Raw genomic sequence first — 10,826 nt, forward strand, 5'->3', positions numbered from 1 at the left:
TTCCTAGGTGAACAAAAAAAAAGCAAAAGAAGAATTCTTACCTTAAGACAAATATTAACAGCTAGCATATCAGTAGGAGGTCTTCACTTTTCAGAAGGACTTACTTCCAGAAAGATTACATTTCTTTCAGATTGTAATATGAAAATATAGCTTCATGTCAAGTTAATTATAGGAGCTCCTCTATAAAAATTTTAATTAGAAAAATAAATGAAAATTTTCCATCTTTCATAATTTGTTTGTATTAGTTACTTGTCTTGTTAGTATGACAAATACCTAAAAAAAATAACAGAAAGATTGGAACGATTTTTGTTTGTTTGGTCAAATCCTTTTTTGTTTTGACTTCCAGTGTTTTTGTTTGTTTGGTTGAATTCTTTTTGTTTTGGCTCCCAGTTTGAGGGTACATCACGGTGGAGAGAAGGCATGGACAGCAACTTCAGCCAGCTGGTCCCATTATGTCTTTATTCAGGACTAGATAGATGAATGCTCCTGCTCAGCTTTCTTTCTCCTTTTCATTTAGTCTTGGATATTTATTAGTTACTCCGTGGAATGATGCTATGCAATTTCAGGGTGAGTCTTCTCACCATAATTAATAAATCAAGATAATCACTTACAGACATGCCTTATGATTTGTCACCACGACAATTCCAACACCCGTGGAGTTGGCAATCAAGATGAAGCGTGGTAGAGTACAAATGGAGCTTCCATACTCCATTTGTGTGCTGTCTAGTTTTATGTCAACTTGACATACATTAGAGTCATTTTGGAAGAGGGAACATCAATTGAGAAAATGATCCACTAGATCGGCCTGTGGTGCATCTTCTTGATTGATGTGGGAGGGTCTAGCCCACTGTTGCTGGGTGCTACACCTAGGTAAGTGTTTCTGGGTGAGCAAGCCATAAGGAGTAAGCTTAGTACTTCAGGACATCTGCTTCAGTCCCTCCCTCCAGGTTCCTGTCCTGTTTGAGTTCCCATCCTGACTTCCCTTAGTGATAAACTCATGTGGAACTGTAAGCTGAAATAAACCCTTACTTCCCCAAGTTATATGGGTCATGGTGCTTTATCACAACAATAGAAATCTTAATTAAGACAGAAATTTGTACTAAGTTGTGAAGTATTATGACATATTTCACCATGTGTCTTGATAAAGATTGTAGTGACATTTGAACTTTGAGCTAGAAAAGCCATTGAATGTTCAAATTTCAGTAGACCTTTCAACGGGCTCTCAGAAGATAAAAGTGTTGAAAGAAATGCACATACTGGAGGTCTGGTTTGTGAAGCTGGAGAGGGAAGTTTGAGAGTCCATCAAAGATTCCTGTGATTTAAGAACCACTAAAGTGAAAACTTTGACTGGGCCAATGGATTCTGGTCACCTAGAGCTGGGGAATTGGTTGTGATAAGAAGATACCAGCATCGCTGAAGTGGAATCCTCTAGGAAATATTTCCCAAGGGTCAGCACACAGAAGCTGTGCCACAGAGGCAGCCAAGGTTATACATAAGCTGGTGACTTATCTTGGTTTAAGAGTCTCCCAGGGAGCCAGGCTGTGGTGCACGCCTTTAATCCCACTTAGGAGGCAGAGCCAGGCAGAGCTCTGTGAGTTCGAGGCCAGCCTGGTCTACAGAGCGAGATCCAGGACAGGCACCAAAACTACACAGAGAAACCCTGTCTCGAAAAAAACAAAAAACAAAAAACAAAAAACAAAAAAAAAACAACAACAAAAAAGAGTCTCCCAAGTAGTTCTAGTTTTGAAGGGCATGGAGATCACCTGAAGAGTTGGTACTCAGAGAATGGAAGAGGTCATGGGCATTGCTACAATCTCATTATCAGTGAAGACACTAGTTTTGGAGGGGTCATAGAGAGTGGCTGAGGCTTAACATCATGTGTCAGGATTAGAATCTAATAAGAGATCCCAGGCGAGGCTAGTGGTGAAGTACAGCCCAGTTTCAGTGGAGACCAGAGCATTTGTAAGTATCGTGCGATGACCACTAGGGACGGTCAAGAAATGAAAGTTGGCTTGGACCTAGGAAACAAGCTAGCAAGCTGTATGTGCTTTGAAAGACAGAATCAGAGAAGTACAACTGTCTAAGCTCTTTGGAGCCCACAAGACTCTGAGTCCCAGATATTGGACATTGAGTTATTTATAGTGTTGGAGTTTTTTTTTTTTTTTTAAAAAAAAAAGACTGAACTTTTAAAGTGTTTGAATTTTAAAGACTGAGATTTTTTCTATGTATTTTTTATTAAGAAAAAATTTTTATTCATTTTACATACCAAAGATCCTCCTCTTATCTCCTCCTGCTCCTCCAGCCTCCCCGTCCCAACCTACTCCCTCATTCCCTCCTACAAGAAGGTAAGGACTCCCATGAGAAGGTATATTTAGTAGAGGCAGGTCCAAGACCCTCCCCTAGCCTCAAGGCTGTGCAAGGTGTCCCGTCATAGAAGTGAGCTCCAAAAGGCCTGCTCATGCACCAGGGATAGATTCTGATCCTAGTCAGGGGGCCCCTTAACCAGATGATGCTACATAACTGTCTTGATATGCAGAGGACCTAGGCCAGTCCCATGCAGGCTCCACAGCTGTTGATCTTTAAAGTTTGAAATATATTATGACATTTATTCTTATAAGATGGGGGTGAACAAGAAAGGAATACAGATTAGCAGATGTGTGTGTATATTTGCCATGGTGGCAAGAGGTCCTTTGTTCCGGCTAAGTTTATGTCAGCCTGACACCCCAAACGAGAATCACCTTGAAAGAGGACACTTCAGTTGAGAAAATGTTCCCACTCGATTGGCCTGTTGGCAAACTTGTGGTGCATTTTCTTGATTGAAGGTTGATATAGGAGGGCCCAGCTCACAGTGGGCAGTGCCATGCCTGGGTAATCCTGGGTGCTATGAGAAAACAAGCTGAACAAGCCATGAGCTGCAATCCAGTAAGCAGCACTCCTCCATGTCCTCTTCACCAGCTCCCTCCTTTAGGCCCTTGCCCTGCCTGCATCCCTGCTCTGATTTCCCTCAGTGGTAAACCATAATGTGAGACTGTACGCTGAAATAAGCACTTCCTTCCCCTGTATTGCTGCAGTTACAGTGTTTGTCACAGCAAGAGAAACTCTAAGACAACTTTATGGCATTAGCTGGGTGTTGAGGATTAGTTGTTTTGACTTTCATACTGAGGTTGGATCGTATTATACACACTGTAACCACATAGTATATTTCTAAGGATACTCCACAGCTACAGTGTGGGACATTTGAGTATTGCGAGCTCTCCTTTAGGATTTTCTTCCTCTGCAAGCACAAAAAAAAAATGAGAGTTGAAAAAGCATTTCAACTTTAAGTCTCAGAAATAACACCCCAAAAGATCTGTTTCACTAATTTTATGTGGAGGAGTGTTTCAGATTGTTAATGTCGATTTATATGGTAATTGTCCTGCAATATACGTCTACTTTTTCTCCTTTCAGCCAGATTCCATTTTCACCTAATAATGCCAGTCACTAGCATACCGTGTGTGTATAAATGATCGTCATGAATAGCACTGAACAAATCAATAAGAAGTTCAAGTTGAGCTTAAGCTGAATTCTTAACAGCCCCTGAATTAAAATGAGACTGGAGAATACTTCTCTTTTGTTTCGGTGATTCTTTGGGAGGACCAGTCCTCAAGTGGCAGCCACATTTCCCCCAATAGCAATATCTATACTGTTTCTAGCCCCAGTGGCCCATGGTTCCATCTGAAAGGTTACTGAAATAATACCACCAGTGAAGAAATTCATGGCCATGCTCCTCATCTTTAAGATATGAAATTTACATATTTCACCTGTTTCTTATAATAATATTATATATATATATATATATATATATATATATATATATATATATATATAAGGAAGATGAATAATGCAGCCTCAGTTACCTACTGAATGAATAATGTGAAAAGGAAAAGAGGTGAAAAGTGAGAATAACGTAAGGTTGATATGTACAGTATTTCTCCATTTTCACCTGTGGATACTCTAAGCTTGTGTCATGAACGTTGATTGAACACTCATGTCTCAGTTACTTTTCTCATTTATGTGACCAAATACTTGAGAAAAGCAACGTAAGGAAGAATGCATTCATGTTGGCTCAGCGTTGAAGGGGAGGGCTGGCAGCAGGAGTGTGCGGGAGCTGGTCTCCTTACATCTGCCTCAGGAAGCAGAGAACAAACAAGAAGCGAAGCCAAGATACAAAAATCTCAAGACCGTCTTCCGCAAGTGAGACTTCGCCTTGCCGGGATTTCATTGTGGGGCATTTCACAGGCGTACTACTACGGCTGTGCCCATTTTCTACCAGGAACATAGAATCGACTAGGATGTGGAATGTCTCTTGTCCCCTTTGAATGTGAAGTTCCTGAACATTTAAGCCATGTGGCTTCTAAAATGCGGTGGCAATTCAAAGGCATGTGACAAGAGAAAGGAGGGGGGTGGGGGAGGGAAACAGGAGGTGAAGGGGCCTACTGCAAGAGGGAGTACTTGATCTGAAGAAGGAACAGACTCTCTGAATTCATGAAAGTAAAAGTTTCTAGGTGCAGGGTGCATGTGTTTTCCATTAGGAGGGGTGATGCGGGTGAACAAACAGAAGACTGAACTGTCTGAGAGTACTGATAGAAACCAGTGAGAAAAGCCTGTAAGGGAATAATGAGGAAAATGTGGGAGCCATGTATCTTTCATCCCATAGCACAAGGTGTTTTCAGGGTTTCATTGAACACTGCAAAAGTATATTGAAAGTTCTTAGGCACTTAAACATGCGCTTGCCATGCACTGAACCCCAAAGTCAGAAGTTTTAAGCTCTGATGATGTATCTGTATGTTATGGCCTCACACCTGGGTGGGTACAAAGTCAAAGTAAGCACAGTTACAAAATAAGAATAGAGAAATATTTATTATCTGTAAGAGGCTAGGAGAATACAGTGATGCAATGTCCTACGTTAACAACATAGACATAGGAATTTTACTTAGGGAAGCTATGCCAACTCATACAGCAAAGATCCTGAAGAATATTGATAACACCTTCCTGAGCATGAGCTTGCTGAACTACAATCTTTATCCCTGTGCATGCTAGGGATGAAGTCATAGCTCAAGAAGAAAACATGGAAGCTCTGTTTTGGTGCATGTTAGCTTCACATCATGGACCATGGGCCTGGCTGAGAAGTTCAAGCAGTGCACTGTAACACTTGTGTGTGTATTAAGCTTGCACCAGGAAATTTTAGCTAAAGAAGACAAAAGGGTATTTTAAAGTACCTTAATTTAAGAGTTTTTTTGTTTGTTTGTTTGTTTGTTTGTTTTTAAGATTTCTTTTTTAAGCAGCAGCTAACAGTAGTGAAATGGCATGGTCAGGAGGACATTGCAAAGTGCCTTGGTTCCAAAGATGAAAACTGACAGGAATGAGCAATAATCCTCACATTCAGTTAAGGCTTATGCAGAAAATTGCTCTGCAAAGTATTGTTTTACATTTTCTTATAAAAATCAATTTTAAGAACATTCACTAGGCTATTTCTTAGCTAGAGTTTCTCAGAGATGAAAGAAATCCTGAACCATTTCCATCTTTTGAAGCTGCTTCATGGAAAGATAATATGTATAGAGATAAATAAACATTGGTAAACATTATGAAATATAATCTATAAAATTAATCATTTTAGGTTGTGTAAGTCAAGCTAAAGTTAAAAGATCCTCACAATGCCCAGGGGAAGGGAATTTGTTTGTAGCTGATGAGGTAAAGATTCAGTTTCAACACTCTGGGAGCAGAATTGAGACCTTCTAAGTGAACCATGATAGGCCAGTGTTTGCAAGAAAACCCATGGAGAAAAAGAACATTCTCTATTCTGAAGAACCCAGAATGTCTTCCAAACACAAGCTTCTCTAACTCTGTTCATGCCTGTGCAGGGCAACCAAGACCTCAAAGAACTTACCTCCTCCTGGCCTCTTCACTGCTTTGTCTAGTGTTTAGAAGCAATCTGGGAAGTTTTGAATTAAGGTTATGGAGCACAGAGAATAAACTGCTTGCTCAGTTATCTGGGTTCTTGATTGGATGAGATAGCCATGTGCCTGCTTTGGAGGGTCTAACCTATGCCCTTTGGTGTAGGACAGTCCCTAATGTCCACTATGCCCTGTGAGTCTGCAGATTTCTTTTCCCACACAGGCTGAGAGAGAGAAGGTTCATTCAATGAACAAAGTAAACCTCTGGAGAGGTTGCAAGACCCTAGCTTTACTGAGCATTTAAAATATTTAGACACAGCCTGTTGATGATGCCAGTGATAGATATAAATTAGAAACTCAAATTCTAAGAAAATTTCGGAGATTCTGCCTAGAATGTTATGATTATCTCAGTCAGTGGTGTTTAAGTGAAGGATGACATTTATTTTCCATTCTATCCAAATACATCCGCTACAGACTGGGCACATGAGACCCTGCTCTTTAGAATTCTGTGTTTCACAGGCACATGTCTCATACTTTTATTAAAGAACAAATACTTAACTCATGACTCAGTGCTCAGCATTGACACAGCACAACCCACAGGCATCTTCTCCTATATGCCTCATACTGAAGTTCCAGGATAAAGCCTCGTCACAGCTCTTGCTTCATGTCTGAGGCTTGTGCTTTCCAGTGTCGTGAAGGCTTGTGGCTACTGTGCCTATCTTCCAGCCTGGGAAGCTTCAGTGGTTCACACAACCCACCAAAAGTGATGTCACCTTCCTCCAAACTGCTCACTGTTCCTTGATTCTCCACTGCCTTGGCCCACAACTAGGAAACCCTGAACAGCTTCTGCCTGCAAATAAAATTGCTCATTCACACCTCTCTGTCCTGTGCCCTAGAGAGCTCTTTGATTTTCTCTTTGACATGATATTTTACATTTTCTTAAAGCATTTATACTGATATTTTAAATGTTCCTATGAATTAAAGAATATTTGTATTAATATATTTACCTAGTGACTTTATTAATTTGGTCAAGTCCATTACAAGCACATTTAAAATGATTTCTAGTTTTTCTGTATGTCTGAATTCATATCTTGAAATATTTTTAACTATAAATTATAAAAATTAAGGTTTTGAAAGTTTAGAAATGTGTCCTAAATAAGCAAATGAAGAAATGAAATAATTTTTAAAGCATACTCTTTAAAATTGGATAATATCAGTCATCTTTAGTCTTTTGTGCAGAAAAAAAGCAAATTTATTTCATTTAAAACTCAATGGTAGACTGGTATTTAATAAAGGAGATGAAGCCACCCACAAGCAAAGGAGAATGGGAAGCTGATTTCCAAAAACACCAGTAATTTCCAGGATTTAAAATCCTGAATCATGACAAGACACTGGCAGAATTCAAGTTTATCTGGTACATGGAATACTTGTACTGAATGTGAGGTCGAGCTGTAGGCCTTGTGTATATCCTACTTCACAAATGAGTCTGTCAGATACGCTAAGCCTGTAGGCCAAAGATGATGCCCCAACGTTGCAGACTGTCCAGGCACCTGGCTGTTTCTGTCAACTCACGTTTTTTTTGGAAGTCACTAGTTTGCACTTCCTGTTTTACTAGATAATATTTCCTTCTTGGGTCTCTGAGGGAATTGAAGATTAGATAGTTGTAGTTGTTAAGAAATTCAGAAAAGAAACTCACTAAGGCGTTGTAAAGTGTATAAGTTTGAAAGACATTATAAGATAGTTTTTTGTTGGTAATATAAGATAGAAAGTAAATTAGGTACATTTTGGACTTACCAAAATAGGATAGATAATGGAATATTTTCTCTGAATTTACCAAATGCAAATGGACTAGACATTGTTGATGTATTTATTGCTTTATATATTGTATATAGTTTTTGTACTTATTGTATATAGTTTTTCTTATATTAGTTATAATTTTTTATTTTTATTTTTACTAGAAAAAAAAGGGAAATGTGGTGATATTTTATTTGTGCATTAATAAATAAAGCTTGCCTGGAAGGGGGAAAAGGCCAGCCATTTTAAGTAAACAAGAAGTCAGGCAGCATACACTCTTAATCCTATCACTTAGCAGGCAGGGTCTCTGTGTGTTCAAGGCCACACCAGGGAACAGAGCCAAGTGTGGTGATACACACCTTTAATCCCAGTACCAACCATAGAGACCTGGAGATCTTTACAGACAGACAGAAAGTGACAGAGCTGTGTAAGAAGAGGAAGTGAGGTAGCTGGGCTAAGATAGCCAATGAGAGGGCAGAACAGCGAGGCAATAAAGGCGTGGGTAGACAGGAAGTAATGTGCATTTGGAAGCTGCAGAGTTGGTGAGGTAAGGTTGGCTGGTGGCTTTTCCCTGATCTAAGGCTTTCACCCCTAAAAAAAAAAAAAAAAAAAAAAAAAACTCTTCGAGTTTCATGTGAGATGCAGCCACATGTAAAATTCATTTATTTGCTAAGTAACACTGTGATAGCTACTTTTAATTTCCAGCTTTATACAATCTAGTCTCAACTGACAAGGGAGTCTCGGAAATATATTGTCTAGATTTATTTGGCTTGAGGTATGTCCCTATGGAATTATCTTGTGTAGTAGGACAGCCAGCCTACTATGTATGGTACCATTCTTTGGGCAGGTGATCATGGATGACATAAGAGCTCTGAAAGTGAAGTATACACTAGTGTGCATGCATTAATTAATGCCCTCTGCTCTTAACTGTTGAACGATACTAACTGCTTTCAGGATGCACCAAATCCTTTCAATATGAGTCAAATAAACCCTTTATCTCTCAGTTATTTTTTCACATTTTTTTTATCACAGCATCAAGAAAGAAAACTAAGGCACATCTAGCACTGTCAATCACTAGCCTTGCTCATCTGAACAGCAGCGTAATAAGACATAAACTCTCCAGTATGGATTGCTTCATCTGAAATGGGAAAGTGCTCTTCATACCTGTTCTAGGATGGGAAATGGATGGATAACCAAACAAAATCCTGAACTTGTGGGCAGAGCTAAATCTATATCATATCATCTTTATAAAGAATAATAATGACTGACTGCTGGAAATAAAATGGATGTGATAATACTGAACAAAAAATGCTTCGAAATCAGGCAGGATGTAACAGTTATAAAGAAGCCTTAAATTATTATTTTAGAATAGGTAAATACACATTTTTCTATTAAACTATGATTTCTATCTATATAAATGGATATCCTTGAGAAAATTCTGGACTACTGTGTATTCCAATAACACTTTCTTTTCTTTTTTTCTCTCTCTTTTCCCCTCATCCTTGTTCCAATAACTATACATAAAATCTTTTCACAGAATGCAGCACATATACTACTTCTCGGGTGTTTTTTCTCTTGTCTTTTTTGGTTTTAGGGTTGATTTGATGAATATTCTATGAAACTTTTTATCTTTAAATGATTTTTCCCTTTTATTGAAACTAGATTGTTTTCTCATACAATACATCCTGATTACAGTTTCCCCTCCCTTTACTCCTCCCAGTTTCTCCCCAGCTCCCTTTCTATCCAGATAAACTCCTTTTCTGTTTCTCACTAGAAAATAATACAGAGGTAAATATCTGTATAGTATTAATAAACACAAAATGACTGGGTTGTTCTTCATGGAGGAAGAATTGGGCTCAGTTGTTCTATGCTCTGCAAGTGACAATAATGTTACCTGTGGGTTTAATATTAAATAATGAATGGTGTACTAATTGTAATCTCTTTAAATAAGGTTATGCACAGAATAATGCACAAAAGTATGTCCAGAGACTCAAACAAGAGCCTCACCATGTATTTCCCTGTACACTGTGTTTGGGGAAATTTATAGTGTATAACCACTAGAACTAAAGAGATTTAGTGTAGATTCATACGTTCTCAACAAAAACTGCACAAGATGTCAGACTTTTAAAACAATACTGAGAAATTAAAAATAGGTTTCCTAATTCGTCGTCTATTACCACCATTAAGTATTGTGTGATTCAACACTGTACAATTGTCACAACGTCAAACTTCATCTACTTATCTAATAAAGTGTTAATAAGGATGACAACGCCTCATATGGAACCTGGCAGGATATTCAAAAAATTTATATAGAAATGCAAAGATTAAAAATAGCAGAGTTCCCTTGAAGAAGGATGTGGGAGGACCTTCACTGCCATCTAAAAGCCACATTTCAGAGCATATGGTCCAGATGCAAGGGTAGGTGAGGGAACACAGAAAAATAGCGAGCCTACAAATAGTCCCATCTACATATGGACACTTGGTTTGGAGGAGAAGTGGCTCACTAGAGTAGTGGAGTAAAGGGATTTCATGAAAGTAGTATAGGCCGGAGAACCTCCTCATAAAACTAAAAGACCCTAGTGCTCTGATATGCAAACGTTTCAGAAAAGATTCTCTGGAGCAGACCGTGTAGATGTAAACCACACCACACACACACACACACACACACACACACATACACACACACACACTGAGCAAATGTAACAGTAAATAAATTTAATAGAATGTCTATGACATGAAGATAGAAAAATGTTTAAGGTATACTTTATGTTTACTTACAAATACATATATACTGTATGTCTATATGTATACTTACATAAATAATTTAAATGAAGCCATGCTGTTTGTAGTGATTTTGCTCCCTTAAAAAAAAACCAAAAAAACAAAAATCACACTGCCAGATATGGGAATGGGTTGGAGGATGTTAAGAGTCTCCAAAATATAGGCTATTGCCATTGCCTTTGGTTGCTTCCCAAAACTTAAATGTAAGTGTTATTGCGACATTTCAGATACAGAGTTTGGAAGAATCAAGGTGGAGTTTCTCTGGAAATCTCCTCTGGAAGGCTTAGCTTTCGTTATATCCAAAGGTGCTATGCAAGC

This window comes from Peromyscus eremicus, chromosome 19 (genome assembly GCF_949786415.1).
Source record: "Peromyscus eremicus chromosome 19, PerEre_H2_v1, whole genome shotgun sequence".
NCBI lineage: Eukaryota > Metazoa > Chordata > Mammalia > Rodentia > Cricetidae > Peromyscus > Peromyscus eremicus.